At 34.7% G+C, this 17,532-nt stretch overlaps 1 long non-coding RNA gene across 3 annotated transcripts in view; it reads left to right on the top strand.

The window, feature by feature from the left end:
- The window catches only part of LOC109070101, a 30,239-nt gene continuing 12,707 nt past the window's right edge, over positions 1-17,532 (top strand). The window contains exons 1-4 of one of the 3 annotated variants that reach the window (XR_006162722.1): positions 1-100; positions 8,382-9,043; positions 12,980-13,114; positions 15,963-16,041. This is a non-coding gene — a long non-coding RNA (uncharacterized LOC109070101). Of the gene's footprint in view, positions 101-5,507; positions 5,977-8,381; positions 9,044-12,979; positions 13,115-15,962; positions 16,042-17,532 lie in introns of those variants that run through there. The other 2 variants (XR_006162720.1, XR_006162721.1) reach the window with 2 other exon arrangements.

Below are 17,532 nucleotides of genomic sequence, written 5' to 3'. Positions count from 1 at the left end.
GTCCATACATGGGCCTCCTGTCTGTCTCAGTCAGACTTCAGATGCCGTGAGAGCAGTGTGAAATGCTGGTGGCTCCTACAGTCTGTGAGCCTGAAGACAGGTCAGTGAGTTTCTCTATACCAAAGGAACAGTATGCTGATATGTCTTTCCATTTAAAGGGGTCATCTGGGGTTTTATTTGATTTTAGATGATAAATATGTTTCTGGTGCTGATTTTATCACAACGATCTCTAAATATCATATGTCCTCAGAGACTTGGTCATCTGATTTGGTCTCCCCATTACGCACTCTAAAAAAGCATTTTTATTTTCAAAAGCCATAATGACATAATGAGTATTTTTGAGGACAGGGACTTTGAGTCTTTGGCCCCCACAGATTTATCATGCTAAAATATTGTGAGATGTGGTTTTCATTTAAATTAGTGACCTTCATTGCTTGTTTTTATTATTATTATTATTATTATTATTATTATTCAAAAATATGAGTGTTTGAACTTTTTATTCCCACATGCTTTTAAAAACTAAACTTTTTCCTTTTAGAAGTTTTATTTTTGACTTTTTATGCAATGATCTCTCTTTCTTCCAGAAATTTGTCAAATCCTGTCACACCTTCGGTCTCCTCCACGCAGGTGTAAATTACGTTTCTTTTCAAGAAAATTCCCAAGATTATTCTTATTATTTAAATGAGGAAATTACAAAAAGACTTCCATTATATTGAGGCCAGGAGGGCAGAGCTGACAGCGAGGCATGACAAAATAACTTGGGAGGATCACAAAGGTTATCAAAACATTAAGAGTTTCAGAGCAAAGCATATAATTAAGCCAAAATAAACAATAATTATGGTAAATATGATTAATTACTTATTTTCAGCTAAGTTAAACCATAACCTCCTTTACAAACACAACTAATGCAATCATCATTACAGTCAAGGCATCCCCTATCAATTACCAAATATCATTTCTTTCAGTGTCATGATCAATTATCAAATCAATATTTGCCACTTTTTCATAAAGAGTGACCAAGAAAAATAAATGTACAACCCCCCTTTTGGCTTCAAAAGACTTCCAGAATATAGCGCATAAGTTTTACAGACTAATTTTATGATGCTTTTTTTTGGCTTGACAGTACATAGTAACTATTTGTTTTGTTTTTACGTATATGCCATGTACACACTGCAAAGTTTTGGGAGTGACAACAACCACAGCTTTTTATTTTGTTTTCGTTTTTTCCCATGTTTCACCATCATGACAAAAATGAAATGAAACAGAAAAATTAAGCTGTTTATTTTTAGAAACTAGTATGTAAATATGTTAAAATAATTTTGAACAATTTAATTGATCCTTCTTGAATAAAAATATTCTTTCTTTAAAAAAAAACAACTTATGTTTTTACAGTAGTATTAAAGGAACACAGCAATGTCAACACTGATAATGAAAATAAATGTTTCTTGAGCACAAAATCAGTATATTAGAATGTTTTCTGAAGGATCACGTGACACTGAAGAACGGAGTATTCAGCTTTGCATCACAGGAATAAATTACATTTTAAACTATATTAAAGTAAAACAATTATTTTTTAGATAATATGGATGGAGCCCTCCTTCAAAAAAAAAAAAAAAAAAAAAAAAAAGGATACTTAAAAAAAAAAAACTTTTTAAAATGTATTCCAAAAAGTCGTTTTGGATATTTTTTTTTTTTTAATCTGCTAAATGCAAATATGTAAATTTGTACAAATCTTGAATTTAAAGTGGGTTTGACTATAGCATAATTGCATGAATGAACATAAATGAGATGATGGTAGTGTGTGGTGTTATGCCAGGCTGTAATCACACATTAGTGGGGCGTTTTATTGCTGTTGCACAGGCTGGAGCATCTGGAGGAGGACATAACTGCGTGTCGAGCAGGGCTCCTTATTTTGGATTCGGTTGCCTCTGTTGTGAGGAAGGAGTCTGACACGTCGCTGTCGGGAAATCTAACGTTCAGGAGTAATTTACAGGGCCAGGAAGCTGCTGTACTGAAGTACCTCTCGCAAGGGTTCTGCATCCCAGTAGGACTCTTTACATGATTGTGTGCATTTGTACTTGTAGTACATACAATCAACCACAAAGTGTCGCTACACATTTACGGTTATGTGCTTCAGTGCTATTTGAGGTCACCTCTATGAGTACAACACCAGAGGGCGTGAGAGAGCCCGGATGAATTAGAAAAACACTCTAGGCCCATTCACATCAAGTCTATGAGTACAACACCAGAGGGCGTGAGAGAGCCCGGATGAATTAGAAAAATAACTCTAGTTTTTCGTTTGTCGTTTCAAATCAAAAACAAAGAAACGGTTTAAAAAAAAAGAGCCGTTCTCACGTTTTTGGTTCTGAATCCAAAAAACGAAAAATGACAAAACCAAAATCAAATAACGGTCCGATTTTGGTTTTTGAAATTCCTTTTTCATTTTTTCGTTTGAAGATCTACATTGAAATAGACAGGTTGGCCACGTGACCCGGAAGTAATAGTAAATATGGCCTATCAAAATAAAAGCCAAGCTTTTAGAACGGTCATAATATGCAGCGCTAATGTTATACCAGAATAACGTTAGAAGAAGAAAAATCAATTAATAAATAGCCTTATATAAACCTGGACCGGAATAAATATGTTAGCAACAGTAGTTTATTACAGCTATTTAATATCGTGCCTATCCAGACATCACCAGTCACGTTTAATGAGCGCATTTGTTTGGCTCAATACAGTTGGTAATATAGGTTAAACCTAAGAACTTATTGTGTGTGCAGAGTTGTTACTGTTAGCGCTATATTATATAATTAAATTTATATTTAATGTGGTTTCCACCGTAATGGATAAACTGTTCCCCCTTTTTACCAGCAGGTGGCAGTATTTAAATGACTGACTGTATGGTGTCTTTGGTAACTGTTTTTAAATCAAGATTACTGATACAGATGTATTTATTGTTGTTCATCATTATTTTTTGTTTTTGATTTTATTTGCCTAGTTATCATCATCATCATTCACCCAGCCCAGAGTTAAACCTGCTTCTGTTTTAACCTGATTATAACACTGCTATCAGCTTCTTATAGCAGCTCAGACAACAAACTCACATCAGACATGTCCTAATCCTAATGTAGGCCATCTGGCCAAAAAGAATTATTTACCAGTGTGCTATATACTGTGTGAATCTTTCTTCTCTATACACATTCCAGTTAATATAAATACAAAACTCCGATTGTGTCATGCAAGTGAAGAGAATCCATACAAGTCTTGAATGCTTATATAGCACATACATGCTTTTCAAGGGCATTGCATGTACAATCAATGGCTGCAGAACATTTGTTAAGCCCTAAGGTAAGAACATTTTACAAGGTCCTCAAAAGAAAACCCAAAAACAAATTACATTACTAAAAACAGGCTGTCAACACTGATTACATTAGCAATAACTGCAACAAAACATTTCCAGTAACTTTTGATACGTCCTGCTTATTGACTTGGAACGAATTCTTTGCCCATTCCTCTGTACAGAACAGCTTTAACTCTTGGATGTTGGTGGGTTTCCTCACATGAGCTGCTTGCTGCTTGCTTCCTCATCCTTCCACAACATTTCAATCATTTTAAGGTCATAACTTTTGACTCTGCCTTTCCCAAAACATTCACTTTATTCTTCTTAAGGTAGGTGGGTATATTTTGTCACAATATAATATATATAATAGTATAAATTGAGGTTTGTAACTCCCTTCTGGTACATAGCAGACGTTATCAGGCTAATATAGAAGCAATTATAAAAATGGTAAACAGAAATATAACTATGATCAGTGGAGCAGTGCTGAGGATGAACTATATAGTTTTAAGAGTCTGATAGCTTGGGGGGAAAGTTGCTCTGCAGTCTGTTGGTGGTGCGGCAGCAGAAACTTCTATATCTCTTCCCAGAAGGCAGCAGGATGAACAGGCTGTGGCTGGGTGGGTACTGTCCTTTTATATCCTTTTGCTCTGGGTACCAGTGATCTTCTGAGCAGTTTTAATCTCCCGCTGCAGAGCCCTCCGGTCCTGGGCCGTGCACATCCCATGGCAATTTGTGATGTTTCCAGTCAGGTGATCACCACCATTTGCTGATGTAACGTGTCACACTGATGATGTATAATCCTCAAGGCTCTCCTTGGTGGTGACCTCATCTGTCCATACTTTGAATGTCCTTACTTATGATCAGACTTGCAGCACTGTCTTTATATTTCAATGTTAACATAAAAATGTTTTAGAATGGCATAAAATTAAGAAATGAGAATGTGTCTGTACACCTAGTCTGTGTGTCTTAATCAGCATAAGCATTCAACTTTTGTTTGCTTTCAGTCCCTCTGACTGCAGCTCAATATATCATTTGGACTGTGCAATGACAGATATCACAATAGATGATGGAGAAGTGAACTGTGCATCACTATGCTTACATGAACTTTATCTGAAAAATGTATGTAAAAGTAGAATTCCATAAATTATATTCCATAAATATTATGAAAACTTTAGGTGTTCTCATAGTGTGGTCTTGTATCAAATAATGATGGCAGTTGTTAAGTATAGGCTATTCTGCTTATCATTGCCAATATGCCTAGTAATTGCTGACAACAACTAGCCTTTAAAATCAATCTGGAATGGATACAAAACATTTCAAGGTACACATTTCAAAGAAGACTATTATACGTGAATGAATATGAGGTACTAGAGAAAAACAAAATTCATCAGGCGGTATCCAATGATAGACCCACCATGGGCCCAAACTCTTTTCTGTAGCTTTTCCATAGACAGCTTTTCAAAGCTGCCTCAGTATAATAGCCTACCGCTGTCACGCAATCTCTGCGCAATCTGTGCTTCTGAGAAGTGCGGTCGCGCCCATGGTCGCACCATCTACGCTTAAAAATATAGCCTATTGCGCGTCTATGTCATCTTAAGCGCGAATGCATGTTTAAAATACATACATGTAAAGAATGATTTTCATGACGACTAAATATTTTTTGCTATGGTATAAATATTAAAGAATGCTCTGTGCAAAAACAACACTATTTAATTATTATTTACCGCATATATTTTGTTTTGACAATATAGTCGATGTCCTTCATTATCAGATTACGGTCAGGAATTTACGTCAATTTAAAAATATTTTTAATGTTATTATTGCTCATTAAAAACCATCCTTGATTTAACCTAAGCCGAGTCATTTCCAGAAGTGGTCCAGATCGGAGCCGGGTTTTATGGTGAGGGCCCAGTGCTTTACAGCCGTAACAAAAATGCATGTGCTAGAGCGAGCTGCGGGCCACAATCGGCCCGGTTAACACACACGCCGATGCGAATAAGCCGCAGACGCCGCGGGGGCAGCCGATTGTACATGCTGGGACACGAAGTTGCGTAGGCTCAAGGTGTAGCTATGCGCTTGGTGTCGGCAGACTTAAAAAAAAAAAAAAAAAAAAAAAAAAAAAAAAAAAAAAAAAAAACACCAAAACATAATAAAATCAATTGTTTTTAGCAAAATCCACCAGATTCTTGTTCTAAATCTCACAGACTACCACTGGCTTTTATTTCGATAGGCCATATTTACTATTACTTCCGGGTCACGTGGCCAACCTGTCTGTATTTCAATGTAGATCTTCAAACGAAAAAATGGAAAAAGGAATTTCAAAAAACCAAAATCGGACCGTTATTTGATTTTGGTTTTGTCATTTTCGTTTTTGGATTCAGAACCAAAACCGGGAGAACGGCTCTGTTTTTACCGTTTCTTTGTTTTTGGTTTGAAACGACAAACGAAAAACAGGTGGTTTCTCGTTATTTTGTTTTGTGTTTCAAACGAAAAAACAAACTATCAAAACGTACACGGACCGATCAAGCCTTCTCCTTTTCCATGATATCTGATCTCGGGAATTTCCGCACTAGATACACACGTGACGTCTTTACTCACCTCCCGCATCACCAGCACGTTTATCTTGAAGAGGAAAGGTAGGATTGCACTGGAATATGGTTTTCCGCTTCCTGCTTGTGAAGAGTGTGACAGCTTGAGGGCTGATCCTGGATCAGGGTTTGATCTGTACTCTTTTTATCCACTAGCACAAATGAAAACATACAGTGGGGTCCATTTATTTATTTTTTTTTTTATTTTTAAATTGAATTCGTATTTTGAGCAAATTATATTTTAATCATTAAAATTTTAATGATTATTAAATATAAGAGCATATAAAATAATAAAGCAATTCAGGTTAATTGTTTTTATATTTATTTATTTTTTTCTTTCTGTTTAATACACCTTTTCCAACAAATAATTAAATATTTAAATGCTTATTATTGTTATTACTACTGTTGTTGTTACAGAGAAAAATAAAATACTAAGAAATTCATGTTAATTTGTTTGTTTGCTTTTGTAATTTTATTTATTTTAGTTTTTATTTAATAAACATTTTCAGCAAATTATATTTTTAAAGTATTGTTATTATAGAGATTAATTATTGACTTTTTTTCTATTCTGTTTCATATTCCCAGCAAATAATATATATATATATATATATATATATATATATATATATATATATATATATATATATATATATATAAATGAATATATATAAATATTATTGTAGACAAACATAAAATACTGAAAAATGTATGTAAATTTGCTAACTGCTTATATTTTCCAGTTTTTTTTTATTTAAAACAAATTCATAATCAGTACTTTTAAAAAAAATGAATGAATAAATCATGATTATTATGGTATAAGCTGCTGAAAAGGCAAAAATAGAAGCAGTTAACAGTTATTTTGCATGCCTCCCTTTTGCTTTAATGACAGCAGTATAACTTATTTACAGTATTTCTCAAATTTGATTTTGAATTCCTGATTTCCAGACTTTAGTGTGGACTCTGTTGTATCGACAAACAATAATTTAATATGGGTTGCATTACAAATGCCGTTACAGATCATGCTTATAGCTTCTTATGGCAAATTAGGATGATTGTTTTATTGACTATTTTTGTTCTTTGTTGACATTGGGATCAAGTTTAAATATAAGTGTGCTACAACAAAATACTGGGCATTCCCTTATTTCAAAATAAGTACTTGTGTGTTCTCAGAGGACATCCCAGGCTGTAACCCCAAACTAATCTGATGTGCAGTTTGCCTGTGGTCCCTCTCCAGCCAGGCTCATTTTAAAGATAGCTTTTCTGTTTTAAATCAGTGCAGTAAATGTCTGCTTGACACTGCCAGTGGCCACAAGTGAGTTTTAATACAGCTTTCCACAGCAGTAGAAATGGGCCTCGACATGAAACCTCATGCTAGATAACTCCTAGAGGTAGATAACTATGTTATAGCCCCCCTCAGACACATAAAAGCTCATAACCATAAAATAGGTCAACCCATTAGGTTTCCAAAATAAAACCTACACTTTAGCACCTGGAGCCAAACCGTAATGAGGTTATTAAGTTTGTTCTCCCAAGCATACGCATATAAAGGAATGTTGAACTGTTTTAGCTGATTGTTTTTATTTGTGTGTTTTTGAGTAAGAGCTGTGTTCGATACCCAGTGCAAGTGTTTTATCAGATCAGAACATCGACCTAGATACAACTATCTTCACTCTATCGTCTTGTCTTTTTCAGTGCAAGCCTAAGTACTGTGAATGACATACTGCTATATTTTAATTAACACCATAATTAATATAGTTAAAATAGATCATGTTGTAAGCAACAGTCCCTTGCCTGGCCCTTGTGCATATTTCTGGAAGAGCTCTATCAGAAAAGCTTCTATAAATCACACATTTCACAAAAAATAAAAATAAAAAAAAAAAAAATATATATATAAAATTTTTTTTTTTTTTATATATATATATATATATATATATTGTGGTGTTTCATGTGAGTGGGCGGAGCTAAATATCTCTTTTAGCGCACTCTGCTTGCTGCGACTCTCTGATTGATTGAATTTTCTGTACAGCATCATGGGTAATCTAGTTTTTCATCCTGAATTCTGCTATTAGACATGATTACGTTAAATTTATGTGGAATTAATGCGAAAAGATGGGCACGACAATTGATTAACAGCCTCAGAGCTCACAACAGGTCTGTTTTTAAAGGTTTATCAGTTATTAAAAATCTATTTCCATATGTATTTCTTATATTTTTTAATTTAGGTTTTTCTTTTGTTGTACTGTGTGTTGCAATTTGTTGTGCAGTTAATTATGCTGAATAGGATTTTTTTTAGTGTTTGTTTTCCTGTTCTTTACTCACATGACCCCATTATGTAATGAGTGATGTCAACTGTTGTTAAGCATTGTGATGATAAATTCAGTGTCTGATCTTTGTGTGATCCCTTCAAACTGGACTGAACTCAAGTACAGATGTTTCCCTTCTGTCTCCCTCAGGTGGTTTTAACGAACCAGATCACCACACATGTGGGCGAGAAGGTTCACTGTCCTCAGAGGAATCAGGCAGATGGTAGGAAGAGGCTTCCATCGTCTGCTGGAGTCTGAAGTTTTTGTGTAAAAGGGATTCAATGGTGATAAATTAGACCAGAAATTCCCGTCAAGAGGCTCTTCTGTTTCATCCCTCCCTGATGAGCTGTTCTCTGATCTGGTTGATGGAAGCCATCGTTCCGAGCCATTCCTAGATGGTATGTGGGACAAATGAGCGTCAGACATGACCTTCCAAACAAGCAGCTGTTGTAGGTTCTTTGGAATTATACATGCTTGATCTTGATGAAGATAGTATGACGATAACCAGGGGGCTGAAACCGCAATCCTCTCACTCAAAAAACCTGTCTGGGCCTTCTGTGAATCCCACGACTTCTCTGATTCCATGGCTGTGCAGTGACCTGTGTCTTCTGTCACTCTATATATGGACCAGTGCATGGATCCTCCAGCAAACGTCCAGGTGTACAGTGAAAAAAAAGTCTTGTTTGGGGGCAAAGCTTTGAGGAAAGAGATACAAGCTCTGTTCTTGTGTTGTCTAACAGGCACATGTTCCTGTCCTGTAACTGTACCCCCGGACACCTCTTTCTTTACGTCCCACTGTTCCACTCGGCAAGGTGGGGTTACCGGTAACTCTTTCTCCCACTCACTTACTCTCTGTATCTTTCTCTTACCCATGCATTGTTTGAATGTGCACAAGTGAGAATGAAATGAAATCAAGTAAAAGCTTTTTGTGAATTTTTCACAAAAAGCTACTCAAATTTTGTGTCTATTCAATTATGATATCGCACAAAGATGCCATGATTCAAAAGACTTGAAATGAAGCTTAAAAAGTCAATATGGACTACATTTATGATGCTGTTTTTTTAACATATTTTTTATTATTTTTTTGGAAAATAAGTTTATATTATTTATAAATAAAAAAAGAAAAATGCCATAACAAAGTCAAGTTAATTCACGAAAAAAAAAAAAACAAGAAAAGGAAAATTCATGATAACTAAACCCACACTATAATTCACATTAACAATAATATTATTAGGATATCTATAGAAATATTAAAAGAAAATGGCATGATTTCAAATTTCAATGCTATGATTCACATTAACAGTATCATAACAGTATCTATAAGTATTTTGAGAAGAAAAAGGTAGGATAACTAAGTCTCTGAATGAGACTTATGCTCTGCATGACAGTAATAATATTATAATGATATCTAAAGATTAAAAAAAAAAACCCTATGATTACAAAATCCAATGCTATGATTCACTTTAACAATATTATTGCAATAACTAGAAATATTGAAAAGAAAAATGTCGTGATAACCAAATTCAATGCCATGATTCATGTTTACTTTAGAATTACAAAATCTATAGAAATTTTGAACTGAAAAATATCACAGATGTTGTTGCAACACCCCTAGTTCAGAGTCTCTGTTTTTTGTGCTTCACAAAAGAAAGCCATAATTACTTTTGTAGCTACTTAAGTGTGAAGAAATGATGAAAGAAAAATTATTATCATTTGCATAATAATTTAAAATTAGTTTAGAAATACTGATTGCAACTTACATGTCTGTTAGCACCTCAAATAAGGATTTCTGCTTTTCAAGCTGTTGTTGTACTGTGTAGCCAAGAGGAACTGATTAAGACAGTTTTATTGGTTCTCAGACAGCCAGTTATTGAAAAATGTGTTTTTCTATATTGAGTAGTTAATTAAAGGGATACTCCACCCCAAAATGAAAATGTTGTCATTAATCACTTACCCCCATGTCATTCCAAACCCCTAAAAGCTTCGTTCGTGTTTGGAACACAATTTAAGATATTTTGGATGACAACCGGGAGGCTTGTGACTGTCCCATAGACTGCCAAGTAACTTACACTGTCAAGGTCCAGAAAAGTATGAAAAGCATCATCAGAATAGTTCATCTGCCATCAGTGGTTCAACCGTAACATAATGAAGCGACGACAATACTTTTTGTATGTGAAGAAAACAAAAATAACGACTTTACTCAACAATTCGTCTCCTCTGTGTCCCTTCGGCACAAGGATACATTTTCTACATGTATGTATTTATTGTTTTGATTTGAACAAAAACAGTGCAGCCATGTGGCACGGCTGACACAGAAGAGCGTACACTGCTTGCGTTCAGCGGATATTCTCCAAAATGGCACTATGGTGATGCGGAGAGACAGACTAGACGGATTGTTAAATAAAGTCGTTATTTTTGTTTTCTTCATGTACCATATAAGATAAAGTAACTTGTGTAAACATGTTTTACATCAGCATGTTTAGTTTTTTTGTAAATTGCCATTTTTATACAGTGTGTCCTATCCTGGCATATACAAGTATCCCTTTTGCAATCAGGAACAGAACTAGATTATGAACTAGGCAAGGGTTTTGACATGAGTGCAATACACAAATACTAAGTAATGATTCTTTCTACCTCTTATCCAATGCAAATTGACGATTGTGCAAAGTTTAAAGCAGCTTTTAAACACAAAAAAGTATCCTCTGTGATTGCCCCCGGAAAAACACAATCTGATCAATGTGTGCTGGATCTGACCTTAAATCAGTGTGATTACATAGGCCTCCTTAAAACCGATTAGTCCTTCAGACAATCCACTGAGTTTTGCACATTCTACTCGTGACTAAGGAGAAGTTAAGTATGTATTAAACAAGTCAGCAAGTGAGCTTTACAACATCAATGAGACATTCACAAATATTTTCCCAGTTGATGGAGAGTATAAGAGAGAAGATGTTGGAAAAACTGCACGTCTGCATGATTATTGGCACGATTCAGTTGCCAAACACTACAGGCTTTCAAACCAAAGAAACTCTCCAAATTGTGTAACCGCATTATCTTTGAAACTACATCACAACATGAGAGACACCTTGTCTACATCCAGTCCAAGTCAACAACTTTCCCATTCCCCTGTTTGACAATCCATCAATAAAAATCTTTGGACATGCTGAATTTGGTGCAAACAAGAATCGGATCCTATAATAACTGATTTGTGGGTTATTAAAAAGACAGCTGATAGAAGTCTGTGAATAGTCCTGTTGTCACGCAGTGTGGGAAAGCACCCATCGCTTCTGTTGGGATCGGAGAGTGTAGGCGGATTGTTCTGGAACCCAGAGCATTGATTTAAGAAGCTGGGTCTTAACAGGGCGTCACATTTGTTTAGTCTGGTCCTCTCCAACCTTATTACCATGAACTTGCTTTAAGACGCATGCTCATTAGTCTGCGTTTCTTTCAGACATCAGAATGAGTTGTGCCTGCTGATAGTGCTGTTTATTTGCACACGGTTTTCAGGCCTGAGTCACTATAATGCACTCATTTACACACACATCTGGATTCATGCATGTGTTTATTTTGCAATAATGACTGGTTGACTGTACATTAGCATTTGCATCTTATGCAGCTACTTGCCAAAAAAAAAAAAAAAAAAAAAAATGCAGCACATACCTGTATCACTTAACTCTGGGTAAAGGGTTAAGTCTTACAGATTTGGAACAACACGAGGGTGAGTAAATGATGACAGAATTTTCATTTTTGGCTAAACTATCTCTTTAAAGATGTGCCAGTTTGAGTTACACAGAATTAAGTATGAAATGATTCACCAATAAGAATGAAGTTTACCAGAGAGTTATAAAAAGTTAAAAGGTTATAACCATATTTTCATTTTATGACTTATTTGATGAATAGAGAATATACGCAAACATTGCAGGATTGCGTGTGTTTAGTATATAAAGTGTGATTTTTGTGGTGAAATTCTGTGTGAAAAGTGGCACTGTTTGGTAAAGTAGTCCTTTTTATCTGTTAATGTGAAACAGAGCTCAAAACCAATCTGGAGCTGTAAAGTGGTTGCCTATTGTTTCCAGATTTTTTTAGGTTTTTTTTAAGGATGTTGTTTTTTCAGAGGAGGGGCCTTCCAGGCATCCAGTTCACTGACATGCCGTGCCAGCCTGTTCAGGTTTTTCCCGCACTCCACTTTCCACAGGAAATATTTTTTGAGGAAGTGAGAGTTGCTGCTGATGTGACAGTTTTGAATGGTATTGTCAGATTACAGCATGGTGCTTAAATGTTACACAACAAAGAGTCATGAGAGTCGTGAGACTCTCAGACCGTGACCTCAGAGGCCCTGACTGGCACAGCAGGCGAATAAAAACACACAGGTGTGTTTATATAGCAGCTGGAAGAAGACCCTGATGAGTGTTGTCTATACATTGGTAACATCCTCAGATGTTTGACCTAAAGAAGCGTTTCCATTGTTTCTCAGGCTTATCATCTGCTCTGCTCTACACTCAGTCCTTAAAGCTCAAAAATGTGTTGATGTATGTAGGTTTTGATGTGGACCACAGTTAACCTCCCAGTGGCGGGTGAAATGAGAAAAAGTTCCAGTCATGAATATTTATTTCTGATTATGAAAACATATTTTCGAATTTAATATACACTACTGCACCATTCAAAAGTTTGGGTCAGTAAGATTTTAGCTTTCTTTCTTTTTTTTAATAATTACTTGGTCACTGTGAATAAAAATGTTATGTATCCTATAGGTATTTTAGAATTTTTGTTTGGACCTTCAGTGTCTACGGAGGAGGACTCTGTTTGTGACAGCCGCGCTGGGAAACACATGGAGTCATTGTGTTAATGCGCTCATTGTCCAGTACGAGGACACAGAACAGAGACAGGTAAACAACGCGAAAAACTACCAAAAAAAACCCACCTAACCAGGTGACAAAAAAAAACGTTAGTAGATATGCACAATACAAATATACAGTTTTTCTCTCGCGGGAAAAGGGACCAACAGTATTGATGACATCATCTTGCAGCATTTTTTGTCCAATCAGATTCTCTCTAGAATGATAATGTCCCTCCTCTTACTACCTGAAACTGACTAGCAACTCACAAATCATGATTCTGCTGTTATTTTATTATTCTTTTTTTTTTTTTTTAAAGAACAGTATCTTCAGTATGTCCCACCTAAACGTCCTGTTCCAACAGGAAGTATGAAAACACAGGGAATAAAACTGCACTCGCCTGGAGGATTCATCTTGTAGACAAGCTTAAAAAGAAGGAAAATGTCTTACTCCAGCAGTCCTCTCATTGTTTAGGCCTGCCCTACTTGTTTTCATCCTGTCAAATGATGGCATACCTCATTGCCCCTACACCTTCAGAGCCCTGAGGACTTTGTTTTTCTCTTTTCTGACTGAGCTCCCACCTAAAGAAAGGCACGCTGATAGGGAGGCAGTGGTCCAAAACTGCTTGTACACAAGGAAAGCAATGGGGCCTGGCTCTTTTGTGCGGTTCAGTGGATCTGGCAAAATAAAACCTCAGAAACTCCCTGCTTCTCAGCCAATTTTATTTACAAATAAGCCTAGAGCAAGGCTTGCTGTCTGTGGATGGTTAACTTGAGACAGAAATGCGTTTAATGAAGTCTTAAGGAATACTTCAGTCATATTAAGCAGAAGTCACACAACTTATTTTTCTTTGGGAGTCTGAATCATTTCTGATGAGTGTTTATGCAACAGTTAGCAGAAAGTTGCGCCCTTCACCTCGTGCCTGTTTCCTCTTTTGAGTTTTGATGAGTAAGTTTTTTACTAAGGTGTCTCATTTTGAACATGCCACACCCCAGTGCAGGGTTTCGATATTAGATGACTAAAAGAGTTATGTAGATTCTCAGGAATCTCTAATAGGCAGTGACACAGGTAGCCTGCATTCTCTGTTGAGTCTGGTAACTCAGTGCTGCTGCTTTCCTGCAGGCGGTTTTCCAGGATCCTTTGCTTGCTTTTATGCTCATTGACGTAGCAGCCACATAAATGCCTTTATTTGTTGCAAGGGGGAAAGAGTTCAGTCATGTAAAAAAATGAAATCCGAGTATTAGGGTTGTTAATTTAGTCTACTAAATTATTATTACTGTTTATTATTATTATTATAAATGAGTAAATAAAATATAAGTAGGGGGAAGTCAGATGTCTCCTGACTTTTATATAAATGTAGTGGTAATTAATTAATTAATTAATTCAAAAATAAAAAAATTAAAAAAATCTAAATAAAGAATACATTATCTTTGAAAACCCTTTTTAAAAAAAAATACAAAAAAATTACCCTAATTTGGTGTGTGTTTGTGTACACTACTGTTCAAAAAAGTTTAGGTCCGTTTTTTTTTTTTTTTTTTTTTTTTTTTACTTCTATTCAGGTTTGCATTAATTTGATCATTTTTTACAAAAATATTTTAAAAATAAATGTCTTTTTAAAGATTTTATTCATCCTCAAAAAAATAAAAAAATTAAAAAAGAATAACAGTTTCCACAAAAAATGAATGAAATGAAAATATATCTTGAGCAGCAAATCAGCATATTACAATGATGAACGATCATGTGACACCGAAGACTATAATGATGCTGAAAATTCAGCTTTACCATCACAGAAACAAATTTCATTTTAAAATATATTAACTCAATTCTAAATTGCCGTAATATTTCACAAAATTACTATTTTTTGATAACATAAATGCAGTCCTGGTGAGAGACTTATTCTTCTTTCAAAAGTATCATATTAGCCAAATTTTTGCTTTGCACATAACAAGAATAAATTACATTTTAAAATATATTAAAATAGATTTTGTAATTTTTTTTCATGGTATCAAATTTTTACAAAATGGAATATTTTGTGAGAGCGTTTAGGAAACTGAATTATGAAGGGCTCTGAGGTAATTGCGGCTTTTTATGTCTATGTTATGACTTTTTTCTCTGAATTGTGAGTTTATATCTTGCAGTTCTGACTTTATAACGCACTTGCGAGTTATAAAGTCAAAATTGTGTGTTATAAAGTCAAAATTGCATGATATAAACTCGCAGTTGCAAGTTATAAAGTCAAAATTGTGTTATAAAGTCAAAATTGTGTGTTATAAAGTCAGAATTGCATGATATAAAATTGCAGTTGCAATATTGCAAATTCTGACTTTATAACGCAATTGCGAGTTATACAGTCAGAATTGTGTGTTATAAAGTCAGAATTGCATGATATATTTTTAAAGTTATAATTGCATGATATAAACTCACAGTTGCAAGTTATAAAGTCAAAATTGCGTGTTATAAAGTCAGAATTGCATGATATAAAATTGCAGTTGCAAGTTATAAAGTCAAAATTGCGTGTTATAAAGTCAGAATTGCATGATATAAACTCACAGTTGCAAGTTATAAAGTCAAAATTGCATGTTATAAAGTTAAAATTGTGTGTTATATAGTCAGAATTAAAACTCGCAATTCCGAGAAGAAAAAAAGTCAGAATTGTGAGATTGTGAGAAAAGTCGCAATTACCTTGTTTTATTTTTTATTTAGTGGCGGAAACAGTTTCCATACAATATATATCAATATTCATAAAAAATATTATTATATTAAGATATTGTAATATTGAATCCACTGTGCACCCTAATAATTAGCTATTAAATGTTGGCCTTGTATTGGTGTTGTGGCTATGAAGTGACACAGAGCCCTTCTCTTACTCATTTTGAATCTCTTCTTGTTTCGTCTTTAGATCATCATAGCCAAATCACCCGTGGCCCCTTTTGCCGTGCTGAGCTACACCGTTCAGAGGGAGGGCATCCGTCTCGAGGGTGAGTGTACTAGATGGACAGCATACTGACAAAACTCATGTTATGAGACATGTTTAATTGACCTTGATGTACCCGAGAGATTGATGATTGATATCAGTGGTAACAGTTGAGCATCATTAAAATATCAAAGAATAGTCAAACAGCTCACACTTCCTGTTAATGCCCGTGCCACAGCTTATATGAGCTCACATTCAGAAGCTTGTTCTTCTTTTTGTTGGGTTTTATTAGAGGAAGCAAGTACTAAATTAGTGCATTTGGTGCTTTTGATTAGAGAGATGTTGTAGATTTTGTATGGGACATTTATTGTATTAAAAAAAAAACAAGTTTAGAGCTGCAACTAACTACCATTCTGATAATCTGTTCATCTGTTAATTATTTTGTTGATTAATCGATATTCAAAATGAAATCAGGTCGCAGTTGAAAAGTCAGGGAACTTTTGTTGCTAAAGACCTTTCCACACAGACACACTTTATTTTGGATGTGATTAAACGTTTGAAAACATTAGTTTTTAAGTTGTTTATGTTTTTGAAACTCTCTTATGCTCACCAAGGTTGCATTTACTTGATCAAAAATACAGTAAAAACAACAATACTGTGAAGTATTAATACAACTAAAAATTGTATATATGTATTGATATATTTAAAAATGGAATTTCTGTAATGGTTTTCCTCAGTGTCACATTATATTTCATAAATCATTCTAATATGTTGTACGTTTGTTTATCAGCTGTACTGCAAAATTTTGCGGAAACAGTACAGTATTTTTTTTTAGGATTCTTTGATGACTAGAAAGTTTAAAAGAAAGCATTAAATTCAAATAGAATGTTTTGTAACAATTTAAATGTTTTTACTGTTTTAGTTAGCCTACATTTTTATTTTACAATTTTTATTTGTTTTACTGTTTTAAATAAATAAATAAAATCAGTAAATCAATCAATCTGTACAATCAATCAATCTTTTTAAATAAAAAGTTAATAAAAATATTTGTTATGCACTTTTTAGGGTACAAATGCTTATATAAGCCAAACATAAATAATTTACTTGAGCAATATTTAACAAATATAATAAAAAATTGTAAATGTTGATCCTAGAATTTGCTAAGTTATTCAAACAAAAGTCTAACTTCATATAATTATTTTTTTGCTTCAATTTTCAGCCCAGTGTGTCCAGAATTTTGACTTTGTTGCATCACTACATCTAAGCAATTCCCTATTTGTGTATTTTGCTGACAGGGCTTCTCTATAAAGTGATTGAGTGTGTTGTGTCAGAGAGTGAGAGGGTCTTATGTGTGTCCATTTGAATCCAGCTATTGAATAGTTTTGCTGTGGTCTGGCTCTCTGCATCAGTTTGTTAATCAGTCTCTCTCTCTTAACAAGTGCATCTTTGATGTGTGGCGCGCAAGGCCTGCCAGCTTCAAATAAAGCCCCTGTATGAGAAAGGCCTTTGAAACACTGTTCACACACTTCTCTCTGAGCTCTTTACACAATGTCCT

Source organism: Cyprinus carpio, chromosome A20, assembly GCF_018340385.1.
Source record: "Cyprinus carpio isolate SPL01 chromosome A20, ASM1834038v1, whole genome shotgun sequence".
In the NCBI taxonomy this organism is placed as follows: domain Eukaryota; kingdom Metazoa; phylum Chordata; class Actinopteri; order Cypriniformes; family Cyprinidae; genus Cyprinus; species Cyprinus carpio.
This window is presented reverse-complemented; position numbering and strand designations above follow the sequence as displayed.